Source organism: Leptopilina heterotoma, unplaced genomic scaffold (genome assembly GCF_015476425.1).
Source record: "Leptopilina heterotoma isolate Lh14 unplaced genomic scaffold, ASM1547642v1 Lhet_0, whole genome shotgun sequence".
In the NCBI taxonomy this organism is placed as follows: domain Eukaryota; kingdom Metazoa; phylum Arthropoda; class Insecta; order Hymenoptera; family Figitidae; genus Leptopilina; species Leptopilina heterotoma.
Window position 1 is genome coordinate 190505 of NW_025110811.1, and position 14232 is coordinate 204736.

Here is a 14232-nt window from a genome sequence, read left to right on the forward strand (position 1 = left end):
AATTTAATTATTTTTAATACAATTTTAATAAAATTTCTCGAAAGAATTTAATTATTTTTATAAATATTAAAATTCATGTGAGAAATTAAATTATTTTCAAAGGTTTTAATAAAATTTTTAAAAAATATTCAATTATTTTCAAAAATTCTGATAAAATTCTTTGAAGCAATTCAATTATTCTAATTTTCTAATGAATAATAACATTTTTTTAAATAATTCAATTATTTTTATAAATACTTTAATTCATGGGAGGAATTCAATTATTTTCATAAATATTAAAATTCTTCGCAAGAATTCAATTATTTTTATTAATTATAGTCAAATTTTTCTAAAACATTCAATTATTCTCCAAACTTTTTGATAAAATTCTTTGAAAAATTTCAATTATTTACAAAATTCTCAAATAAAATTATGAAAATAAAACTATATTATTTTCACGAAATTTAAGGTAATATTTCTAAAAAATTAATTATTTATGAAAACTAATAAAATTGTTTATAAGAATACTTAATTTTATATCGACAATTATTTTAATAAAATTTAATAATAAAATTATTAATAACAATTAATAATTAACACGATTATTTAAAAAACTTAAAAGAAATTCTTCATAAACTTCAAATAAAATGTAAATGAAGTATCTGATTTGATCGTTATTTAGATTTATTTTTTCAAACCATAATGCAAATATAGTTAGAATAAAAGAAAAACTCGAACATTCTAGGGAGATGAAAAATAAATATTTTTTAACATTTATTCAAGTTACACAATATTTTTTAGTAAAATATATACAAATATTATTTCACAATTTTATATTTTCATCGAAATATTCCATTAAATTTACTTGTACATTCAATTATTTAATGGAAAACAAAGAGATGAAATTGAATTTTTACTCAGGTCAATATGTACAATTTGATTATATTAATCAAAGTATATTTCTTTCCTCCTTTTTAAAAAATTAATAAAAAAATAAACATCAGACTCTCAACTTTATTTTAATGTGCATTGAAATTTTGTTTAATTATTAATTTTTAATACCTACATAAAAATATTAATCATCGTGAACTAATAATTTTAACCTAGAACTGAAGTCTAAGTCTAAAATTTTTTAAAATATTATTAAAATCGAAAGATAATAAATTTTAACTATTTTGACAGTAGTCTCACCTAAATTTTTACTTTGAAAATATTTAATGAATATTAAAAAGTAGATTTTATAAAATTAATCAAAAGATCAAAAATTTCAAGAATCACCCAAAAATTTTTATTAATTCAAATTTTTTTACCGCAGTTTTTCAAAGGTTTTCAAATTGATACAAAAACAAATTGATACAAAAGCAAATTAAACGAAAATCAAATTGAGACAAAAAAAAACCTATCAAAATATTGCAACAATTTTGATACGTTTTTTTGTCTTAATTTTGATTTTCGCTCAATTTATTGAAAGGATATCAAGTTGAGACAAAAAAGGAATAAAAAATTGTCGTATTAAAAAATATTTTTCTCAATTTGATATCCTTGGAAAAAATGTGATATTATAAAAATTAATTATACTTTTATTACTATTTTTTATAAATTATATTATTAATAACTAATGAAAAGAGCAAAGGAATTTTATTTAAGAAAATAATGATTCAATAGTCGCGCAGGGTAATTGGTTATTTGCGCGCTTATTTTCATTTCAAAGAAGAGAGGGAATTTGACTTGAGATTATTGAAGGCGCAATTCGATGTGTTTGGATTAGAAGGGTCGAGGGTGGATTATATTTTCTGACATTCAAGCGGATGAAAACTTGAGCCTCAGTGAGGTTGCAGATCTCAATAATGGTGTGAGAGTAGGAGAATTTAGATTTTAGGGGAGATGATATGGGAGAAAGTGAGTTAGATATAAAATCCCTTTTGCAATCAAGTTACCATAAATCTGACGTAAAACAACCTGTTAAAGTAATTGACAAATAATAGTCAATAAACAAATGAATTTAAGTAAATAACTTTTTATATTAAACTTTTCATATTTCATTATTTGACTTATTTAAAATATTTTCTAAATTGATCGAATTTTCAATATGACGTCCGACCAAAAATGTTTATACTACTTTTAAGGGAGAATAGTAGAAAAATAAAAAATAATTTTTGTCTGACGAAAAATTTACCATTACTACTGAAAGTATCCTTCGTATTAAGGGAGAATGACAGAATATTAAGTTTCGTGTCTGACTTAAATTTACTTTTACTACTGAAAGCATTTTTATTACTAATAACTGACAGAATATTTAACTAAGTTTATAATCCAACGTCTGACTGAAACTATTTGTACTACTTACAGGAGAATAACACAAATTTTACTTTGTGTCTTACTAAAATTTACCTATACTACTGATACATATTTTAATTACTAATATTTATACAAAATAATTATCAAAATATTTATACAAAATAATAATAAAAATTTTTAAGAAGTTGTCTGACCAAAAATGTTTGTACTACTTAAGGGAGAATTTTTTTGTCTGGATAAAATTTACCTCTACTACTGAATTAGAAATTCTTGTCTGACTAAAATTTACTTTTACTACTTAAGTCATATTTTTATGACTTTATTTTTATTGACCGAATATTTGACTAAATATTGTGTTTTTTAAAAAAAAAATAATTCATCGTCTGACAAACAATTTCTTTGCTACTTAAGAGAGAATAGGCCTAAATCCACTTCTCCCTCCAACGAGAGTAAAATTTTTATTTTAATCAAAAATAATTTCTTTGAATCAAATAAAATATTTTTTTTTCATTTTAAAATTATTTGCAATATATTGCAAAACTTGAAATAAAACATAAAATGAAGAAAATACTTAATACGAAAAAATAAACATTAAACAGAATTAAATAAATATATAACAGAATTAACAAAAACATATTAATCAGAAATAGAAGGAAAAAATTAATAGAAAATATAAAAAGGTATTTTTACACAAAAATAGAATTTTTTACTTAATTGATTAAAAAAAATTAAATTAAAAAAATTAAAAAAACGGTCTGACCAAGATTGACTTGTACTACTGATATTTTGGAATTTGCAGAAATCACATAATATATTGTTTTCTTAATAAATAAATTAGTGAATTATTTTCTCCTCATATTTTAAAAGGAGAAATTAAATAGTCTGACTGGTCATTGACTTGTATTACTTAGACTTTAAAAAACAAAAAAATTGCACAACTATTTTGCACAGCTGTAATTATTTTTCATAAAAATAAAAAATTTTATGTTCTATTCCGCGTCACCCAAGAGGTTGAACATTAGACGCGCTTTTGTATGGTTTCCCCATTGCACACAGTTCTTCCAATTACAAATTTATAGGAAAACACGTTTACAATTTTAACGCATTTGAATTTGTAATTGGGCTAATGTGTGTCATAGGCCTACTCCACTCCTCCCTTCAACGAGAGAAAAGTTTTTATTTCAATCAAAAATAATTTCTTTGAATCAAATAAAAATAAATATTTGTCATAGTAATTCAATATTTATGTTTATAAAATAAAAAGTGAACACTTTGATAAAATTAAATGTTTTTTCTCCGATTGAACACAATAAAAGCAAAGTCTTTAAAATTCAATTGAGTTTGAATCTATGATGTAAAAATTACAAATTTACACTTACAGATTATTTGCAGTTTTTTGTATTATTAAATTAAATAATTACAAATTCTAATTTTTTTCGAGTTCAAAAAATAAAAACTTTTTTGAGACTTTGTTTTTAATGTGGAGCACAATTTATTTGCGACAATATTAATTAACATTGACAAAAATATATTGTGTTCCGAAGGACCGCTGAAAAAATATATTAATTAATATTGTTTCAAGAATCGAACATAAGCTCAAAATTAGGTCACATATCATAGGTCACGTGCAAACATAACCTCAAAATTAGGTAAGAATGAGAGGTTAGAGAGCAAACATATCCTTAATATTAGGTCGAAGGGCAGAGGGCAAACATATCTTCAATATTAGGTCAAAGGACAGAGGGTACATAACCTCAAAATTAGGTCAAAGGGCAGATGGCAAACATATTTTCAATATTAGGTCAAAGGGCAGAGGGCAAACATAACTTTCAAAATTAGGTCAAAGGATAGAGGGCAAACATAACCTTAATATTAGGTTAGTATGATAGGTTAGAGAGCAAACATATCCTCAATATTAGGTCAAAGGGAAAACATATCCTTAATATTAGGTCAAAGGGCAGAGGGCAAACATAACCTCAAAATTAGGTCAAAGGATAGAGGGCAAACATAACCTTAATATTAGGTTAGTATGATAGGTTAGAGAGCAAACATCCTCAATATTAGGTCAAAGGGAAAACATATCCTTAATATTAGGTCAAAGGGCAGAGGGCAAACATAACCTCAAAATTAGGTCAAAGGGCAGAGGGCAAACATAACCTCAAAATTAGGTCAAAGGACAGAGGGCAAACATAACCTCAAAATTAAGTCAAAGGACAGAGGGCAAACATAACCTCAAAATTAAGTCAAAGGGCAAACATATCCTTAATATTAGGTCAAAGGGCAAACATATCCTCAATATTAGGTCAAATGACAGAGCTCTATAAAAAATAGAGGTAGGGGATTGGCACGCGTACATCACTGGATGTACGAATGTTTAAATTTAAGTAAAATATAATAAATATATAATGTTTAAAAATATATAATAAAATTTTTACACAGAAATTAAAAAAATATTGCATCGTGAAACAACAAACAATAATTTGAAACAAAGAAAAAATATTAACATGAAAAAGCAAAACACCTTGTACAAAAAAAAATATATTGGACATGAAGCAGCAGAAAATCTAAACCAAAAAAAGACATAAAATGAAAAAAGCATATTGATCAGAAACAAAAAACAAATTTTGTTAATACTGCAACAGCATTGAAGCGTTGAAAATATTTTAAACAGCAATTGAAAAGCGTTGACCTAAAACAAACAGCACACTTTTATTAGAGCACATATAATATAATAATATATAATATAATAATATATAATATAATAAAAATAATGAAAAATATACCTTAGAGAAAAAAATGGAACTTGCGCATGTTGATCTGAAACTAATAGCTTGATAATTTTTTTTAATAACAGGTCTCGGATTAACTTTTGAGGGGCATAAAAAGTGTATGTTTTTAATTTTAATTCATTTTAATTTCTTTTAAAAGAAAAAAAAAGTTAAATTATTTTTCGCGTTTAATGAAACAAAATTTTTATTTAAAAACGTTCCTTTTGGAAATTTTGGTATAAAAAAAGCGCGGAATTTGAAAGTAATATGACATTTAACTAAATAAACGGTTCAAAAAAATTTCCCAAAGTTTTAAACGATCGAATAACGATTAGATCAAATCTACAAAAATCGAATACTTTTATGATAAACTTCTAAAATATCGAATGCCTTATTTGATTGAATTTTAAAAATATCGAATGTTTATTTAAACGAATATTAAGAACATCGAATGTTTATTTTAATCGAATTTTCAAAACATCGATTATCAATTTGATCGAAACTGTTGCAGTTGTTTTATATTTTCGAAAAATTTACTCTTTTAAATGATAAAAAAAACAGCTAATTTCAGTCTCAGTAATAATGCAACTTTGTATACACATCTACTGATAACTAATAAAATATTTATAAAAGAGTTTACAATGACAAGAAAAAAGAAGTATAATATTTATACCCTAGAATGGATTAGGTATACTATTTTATATCCTCAAACTAGTTAGGTGTAAATATGAAAGGTTCATTACTTTTTTAGTATGAATAAAATTTTTGATTTCAAAATAGAACTTCTTGTAACTGGAATAAGTAATCAAGCGTGTGGAAAGATTCTCTATTGCTATTGTCAAGACAAAAATGTAAAATATACAAATATTAAATATGAATGAATATAAAGTTAAGTAGCAGTAGATCATTATTTTTTTCTCTGCTTCTTATTAAAAAATTTCTCTCTCAAGATAAAGAAGAAAAGGAAGTCAATAGGAATTAGTTTACATAAACGACATTAATTCTTGTCAACAGAATGTAACCTTTTCAAGTACTCGTCAGAGTATGCTATTCACCACCGAATGCGAATTGAAACCCATCATGAAGCATTATCATAGAGGCTAGTCTTCAGGCGGCTAATGCATCCAAAAGCCATTGTCAGATATACATGTTTGTCGGGAAAGCTAGTATCAACAATTGACACTGTGGGTAACGAAGAAATTCATAAAACATTTGCTTAGAACCAATGTAAGCATTAAGTTAAACTCAATTTAATTGGTAATTAGCAAACACGAGTATGGTTTCTTCTGAACGTAAACGTCCTGCACAGTGACAAGGTAAATTGAACACTGCCTAAGGTATACCCGACCCTGAAGAGGCGTCGATTCAAATGTCCACATTTCCCTTTTTTCGGAAATCATTCTTTTGACCAGAAAAAATGCCGTTCATTTTTTTATCAGTTTTTTTGTTTAACACAATTTTGAAATGAATGTATATTTTACAGCAATGTCTGACAAGTCTATTATTACATTTCATTTTCTATGGAACTTTCGTAAATTTTTTTAAATTGTTATTTTTATGTACTTAAAGAATGTCATTTTTTGTCCACAAACAAGTAAATAGTAAGTGGCGATATAATGAACTAGTTTGTGGATATAAAACAAAATCATTTTGTCAACATTCAAATAAAGCAAGAAAAAATAATATAAAAGTTTAAAAAATTTTGCTAATTAGGTATTTAGTATTTACATTACATTTTACATTAATACTTAGTCTGAAATTAGCTGTGTTTATAATTATTTAACAAAAATTTAATACATTTTTCCAGTGCTAAATTATAAAAATATAATTTAAAAAAAAATATAAAAAAATTTGACTTTAAAATTTAACGACAAATAAATTCAGAAGTCATTTGCTTATAACCAATTTTTAGCTTTTACATGGTAGTGACCTGTTAAAAGCTGATAGCACAAACTACTTCTACAAGGGTTACATGCCAATATGACCTGTATACTCCTTTGATGGTTTACATGCTATTATGTATTTTTGGCAATTAGCAAAGACGAGTATTTTTTCTTTTCAACGTAAACGCTCTACAACAGTATTTCTCATTATTTTCTTAGTATGAATATAATTTTTTATTTTAAAACCGAACTTCTTCTAACTGGAATATTTTTTTTTATAATTTAGCACTGAATACGCGCTTTAAAGCGTTCTTATACATTGTGCTTCAGTTGTTAATAGAATGTAATTAATCATAAATTATAAAACATTACAATGTTCTTAAAATTGTTATTTTCTTTTAATATCGTGTCAAAAAACTAAGAAATTATACAAATTTTTTAAAAAATACTTGAAATTTTTGTTAAATAATTTTCAAATTTTTTTTAGAAATAAACTAATAAAATAAAACTCAAAATTTGATACAATAAAATTTTCTTTAAATTTAAAAATATTATAAAAAGAATATTTAAAATTAATTAAAACTAGAAGAATGAAAATAAAATGATTTAAAATTTTTAAAAATGAAAATAAAATGAATTAAAATTTTAAACAAATGGAAAAAAATTATTTAAAATTTGAAAAGATAAAAGTATAGTTTTTTAATGATTTAAAATTTGATAAAATGAAGATAAAATTACTTAAATTTGAGAAAATAATTTAAATTTACAAAAAAAAAAAATTTATATTATAATAAATAAAGTAAAATAATTAAAATTTTTTAAAATAAATTTAATTAAAATTTTAAAAAATAAATTTAAATAAAATTTTAAAAACTAGTTTTAATTAAAATTTTGAAAAATAAATTTAATTTAAATTTTAAAAACTAAATTGAATTAAAATTTTAAAAAATTAAATTAAATTAAGTATAACTTTGAAAAAATAAAAATATTTAAATTTCGAGAAATGAAAATATAATTATTAAAAATTTGAAAAAATGAAAATAAAATGTATTAAAATTTGAACAAAGGAAAAAAGAATTATTTAAAATTTGAAATTTGATAAAATGAAAATAAAATTATTTAAATTTTAAAACATAAAATTATTGAAAAAATGAAAGTAAAATATTTAAACTTTGAGAAAATAAAAATAAATGTATTTAAAAATAGAAATAATTAATAATACACATTTTTAAAAAATCTTAGAAAAGTTCAAAAAATTAAAAAATCTCTTTTAAACTTACTGTGAAATATCATCTTTGGGCACAAAAAAAATCACTCAATCCCACTTATTTGAAGCCCCTACGACACTTCCCCAACACCGCGTGTTACACTGCCCGAGGTTCAGTCGCAACTGAAGAAATGTCTGTCAATTATTATTTGTCTATTACTGTTAATTGATTCTTAATGACTTTTTAATTTCGTGGAAATTTCGTCATTTTTCGCACTCTTAAGGGCAAAAATAAAATTTTCAAAATTTTGTAAATATTATTTTGCTACATTTCGCGGGTAATAGAAGGAACAAAAGAGATGACATAGAAGGGGTGATGACGTAAATTATTTTTGAAATTTACTCCTCTCACTGTTATAGAGAAAAAAAAATTTCAAAAATATTACAAATTTTTCTTTAATTCCCGCCGAAAATAATCGGGACAATAGCAATGACGTAGTGGAGATAATTATAGAGAACTTCTTGGAAATTTACTTATTCTCTGTCTTTGCCACTTTTAGGAAAAAAATTAAAGTTTTCAAGAAATTTTCACAAATTTCTATTCCGGTATATTATGAACAGACAAAAAAAATTAGAATAAAATTTAAAAAAATGAAAATAATATTAATTAAAATTTGAAAAAATGCAAAATAAAATCACTAAAAATTGAAAGAAAATTTTTTTAATCATTTAAAACTGTAAATTTTCATTTAAAAAATTAAAAAATCTTTTTTTTAACTTACTGCGATCAGTCTCGGCCCATCGCTGACCTTCATCTCGGAGAGGCTCTTGTTCAATTTTATTTTTGAAAAGAACAAAAAAAAACACTCACTCTCTGTCCTCTTGTATAAAAAAATTTTTTTTTGGATAAATGTACCTTCTTCTTGCAAAATATCCAAATTTATCCAAACATGTCGAATTTATCCGAAAGTTACCAAAAAAATTCCAGTCCATCCAAATTTATCCAAAGAAAATCAAAAAGTATCCAAAGGCACCAAAAAATATCCAGAGTATCCAAAAAGTTTTCAAACGTCCCCAAAAATATCCGACAGCGAGGTGTTACCCGGCCCGAGGTAAACTCGCAACTGAAGAAATGTTTCGTCACGTCATTAACTATTACCGTTAATTGCTTTTTAATGACCTTTTAATTTCCTGGAAATTTAGTCATTTTTCTCAACTTATGGGCAAAACTCAAAATTTTCGAAAATTTTTAAATTATTTTTTGCTACATTTTGCGGGTAATAACAGGGACACAAGAGATGACGTAGAAGGGATGATGACGTAATATTTTTGAAAATTTACTGCTTAACTTTTTCTCTCACTCTTATGGAGTAAATAAAAATTTTCAAAAATATTACAAAAATTATTTGTATTTCTCGCAGGAAATAAACAGGACAAAAGTAATGACGTAGAGGAGATAATGACGTCATCTTTTTTGGAAATTTCTTATTCTCTTTCATTCTTATGGAAAAAATAAAATTTTAAGAAAACATTTCAATAATTATTTCTATTTCTCGCAGGAAATAAACAAAACAAAAATAATGACGTAGAGAAGATGATGACGTCATATTTTTTAAAAATTTCTTATTCTCTCTCATTCTTATGGAGAAAATACAATTAAAAAAAAATTACAAAAATTATTTTCTATTTCTCGCAGGAAATAAACAAAACAAAAACAATGACGTAGATAATGACGATGATAATGACGTCATATTTTATATAAATTTACTTTTTTCTCTTTCTCTCTCACGAAAAAAAATTTTTTCAAAAACATTTAAAAAATTATTTCTACTTCTTGCAGAAAATAAACGGGACAATAACAATGACGTAGAGGAGATAATGACAGAAAACTTCTTAGAAATTTACTCATTCTCTGTCTCTGTCACTCTTAAGTCTTAAGAAAAAATTTAAAGTTTTTAAGAAATTTTTACAAATTTTTACTCTGGTATTTTATAAACGGACAAAAAATTTAGAATAAAATTATTTAATATTTAAAAAAATGAAAATAATATTAATTAAAATTTGAAAAATTTTAGAACAATTAGAAATGCAAAATAAAATCACTAAAAATTAAAAAAAAATCTTCTAATCATTTAAAATTATAAATTTTAATTTAAAAAATCTATTTTTAACTTACTGCGGTCAGTTTCGGCCTACGGCTGATCCCAATCCTGGAGATGCTCTTGTTCAACGTTATTTTTAAAAATAACAACAAAAAAACACTCACTTTCGGTTCACTTGTATAAAATAAAATTTAGTTATACTAATTATACCGTTCGGTTATAAATAATAATACACGCGCACTTCCCGAGCTAACGCTCCCGAAAAAAAATCAAAAATTGAAATTTAACCGAACTTGAACAATTGGTTTCACCCCCACTACACTTCCCAATGTTTTTGGATAAATGCGCCTTTTTCTTGTAAAATATAAAAAAATATCCAAATTTATCCAAACATGTCGAATTTATCCGAAAGTTACCAAAAAAATTCCAGTCCATCCAAATTTATCCAAAAAAAATCCAAAAGTATCCAAAGGCACCAGAAAATATCCAGAGTATCCAAAAGTTTTCAAACGTCCCCAAAAATATCCGACAGCGAGGTGTTACCCGGCCCGAGGTAAACTCGCAACTGAAGAAATGTTTCGTCACGTCATTAACCATTACCGTTAATTGCTTTTTAATGACATTTTAATTTCCTTGAAATTTAGTCATTTTTCGAACCTTTTAAGGGCAAAAATAAAATTTTCAAAATTTTTTTATTATTTTTTTGATACATTTTGCGGGTAGTAAAAAGGGCAAAAGAAATGACGTAGAAGGGGTGATGACGTAATATTTTTTTGGCAAATTTCTCTCACTTTTATGGAGAAATAAAATTTTTTTAAAAATATTACAAAAATTATTTCTTCTTTTTGCAGGAAATAAAGGGTAATTTTCTTTCTTTTTTTCTAGCAAAATATTATTTTATTTACTCTCTGAAATATGAGAAGTTTATTTTTTTTTATCATAATTATCCCACGAGAAAAAATTAGACCGAGAAATTCCCGGGAGTCACTCCCGATAAATTCTCGGGACTTTTCAGGAAGTGAAAAAGAAAAATATTTTTTTGTATTCATTTGTTTTTTTTCACTTCCGGTAAATTGCTGGGAGATTTCAGAGAAATTTTTGGGAATTTCTATACAATTAAATTTATTTTCCATAAATATACATATCTTTTTAATAAAAATCATATTTTTTTTCTTTCTTTTCATTGCAATTTATATACGATTAATTAATACAATGAGAGAAGTTGGAGTCTGCCTAAAATTTTCTTTTTCTACTGAAATCATAATTTAATGAAAAATAATTGACCTTATAAATCAAGAGAATTTCTAATATGTCGTCTGATTAAAACTATTTTTACTACTTACGGGGGAATTAACACAAAATTAAATTTCCCGTCTGACTAAAATGTACTTCTACTACTGAAGTCCGTTTTTCTATTACTACTAATTAATTGAATATTTGACTGAACTTTGTGTTTTTTAACAAAAGATTTTATACACCGTCTGACTAAAAATGTTTGTACTACTTAATAAAGAATAACCAAAAATTTTCGTTTGTGTCTGACTGAAATTTACTGTTACTACTGAAATCATACTTTTATTAGTAATAATTTGTGGAATGTGACTGAATCTATTTAATACCGTCTTACTAAAAACTACCATTACTACTTAACATATAAAACACAAATTTAAGTTTCTTGTCTGACTAATATTTACCTTTACTACTAAAACTATATTTTTTCTTCTGATAATTAACAAAATAAAATAACAATATTTTTCATACAATGACGGCTGACAAGAACTTTTTTACAACTTAAGGGAGAATAACACAATTTTAAATTTTGTCTGACTAGAATTTACTTTTACTACTCAATTCATTTTTATATTTAATAAGTAAAGGAATATTTGACTATGTTTATAATGCAACTTCTGACTAAAACTATTTGTACTACTTACAGGGGAATAACATTAATTTTACTTTGTGTCTGACTAAAATTTACCTTTACTACTGAAATCTTAGTTTTATTTGTTAACTAATAATTAGCTAAATAATAATAGCCAAATTTAAATTTCTTGTCTGACTAATATTTACCTTTACTACTAAAACTAAATTTTTTCTTCTAATAATTGACAGAATAAATTAACAATATTTTTTATATAATGACGTCAGACTAGAACTTTTTTTTATTACTTTTAAGGGAGAATAACACAATTTAAATTTTCGTCTGACTAAAATTTACTTTTACTACTCAAATAATTTTTATTACTAATAATTGACGAAATATTTGACTATAAGTTTCTAATGCAACGTCTAACTAAAACTATTTTTACTACTTACGGGAGAATCATACAAATTTAAAATTCTTGTCTGACTAAAATTTACTTCTACTACTGGAATCTGTATTTTTATTAATAGACCGAATAATGGTAAAATTTTTAAAATGATGTCTGACCAAAAATGTTTTTACTACTTAAGGGAGAATAACATAAATTTTAATTTCTGTCTGACTAAAATTGACATCTACTACTGAAATCATGTTTTTTTTTAAATTTTACGAATAATAGACCGAACAATTGGTAAAACTTTTAAGATGACGTTTGACCAAAAATGTTTTTACTACTTAATGGAGAATAACATAAATTTTAATTTCTGTCTGACTGATAGTTACCTTTACTACTAAAACTATATTTTTATTGCTGATTGGATCGAATAAAGTAACCAAATTTTATATGATGTCTGACTAAACCTTTTTTTTCCTACTGAAGGGAGAATAATACAAAATTAAATTTATTTCTGACTGAAATTTTTATTTTTTTTTTAATCTTTAGACTAATACTAGAGGACTTTTGAAACTTTAGTACTTAAATATTTCTATTATTTTATAATTTGACTGAAAAAAAATCTTTTTTCGCTCCTAAAACTCGTTTTAGGGGTGTATTTCATAAAAGAAAAATTGTTTCTCGATTTGCAAAAATTAATGTCTCTTCTTCAACCTTTGTTTTGACTTTAATTTGAATAACATCAAACATATTAAGAGACAGGGTGTCTAGTTTAGAAATTTTTTTTCCCACCAATGGCAACAAAAGGTAAAAGTAAAACAGCAAAAGAAAAGTGGTAAATCTGCAATTGTTGCAGACATTTGTAAATTGTATCTATATATATATATATATATAAAGAATTTTCTTGGCAAAAAGCTACAAGGGGGCGAAATAAGAAAAAGGTCACACAAGAAATAGAAAAACTAAATGAACAAATAGCAATAGTGTGCGGTCGTGTGTCTTGAGGAAAGTGCCTGAAAGAATGACACAGGACGAAAGGACGAGACTATAAGAGACAACGGGATGAAAGAGTGTATAAGGGTTGAGGGAGAGAGTGAGAGAGAGAGAAAGAGAATTACATGTTATACCGTCCGCGGAGGCTGCGCGGAAAAATCGATAAAAGCAGGCGGTGAGATACGCGAAGTGTGGCAGACCGCGCAGTCAGACTTGGACCGGCACCCCAAATAACACGCGGTCGCGTTACCGTTACACATTATCATTAGCGTGGTGATACTTCCGGTTTCAAAGAAAATCCCTTTTCATTAGAAATTAGGAAAAAAAAATCTCTTTTTTGTTTCCTCAGGAGAAAAAATACTTGAAATAATTTTTATTCACAATTTTCAAATATTTTAAAGGTGCATTGAAATTTTTCACACAATTCGTATTATTTTAAAAATCTCTTTTCTTCTTTTTTTTTCAACGCTACCTCATGTTGCTTTCTTTCCCCACATCTGATTAGCATTCCTCCCCTTATTTTCCAAGTAATTAATTCTATTTTTCTTTACTTTTCACTTAATTCTGCTTTTCAATTTGGCTCAAGTTTTTTTAAATCTCTATTTTATTACTGTTACTATTTATATTATTATTATTTCTACTTTAATAATTATTATTCTTTTTATTATAATCATTATTTCTACTTTAATAATTATTCTTATTATTATTTTTATTAATATTTTTATTTGGATAAGGAAAAAAATT

The 14232-nt window shown here is 24.9% G+C and overlaps 1 protein-coding gene across 6 annotated transcripts in view; it reads left to right on the forward strand.

Annotated features, from left to right (window-relative positions):
* Positions 1–14232, forward strand: part of LOC122503188 — a 318272-nt gene that overhangs the window by 104400 nt on the left and 199640 nt on the right. The window contains exon 1 of one of the 6 annotated variants that reach the window (XM_043613918.1): positions 13514–13889. The exons of the other annotated variants lie outside the window; for them this stretch is intronic. The gene's annotated coding sequence lies outside the window, so the exon portion shown is untranslated. Of the gene's footprint in view, positions 1–13513; positions 13890–14232 lie in introns of those variants that run through there. 6 annotated transcript variants of the gene reach the window in all.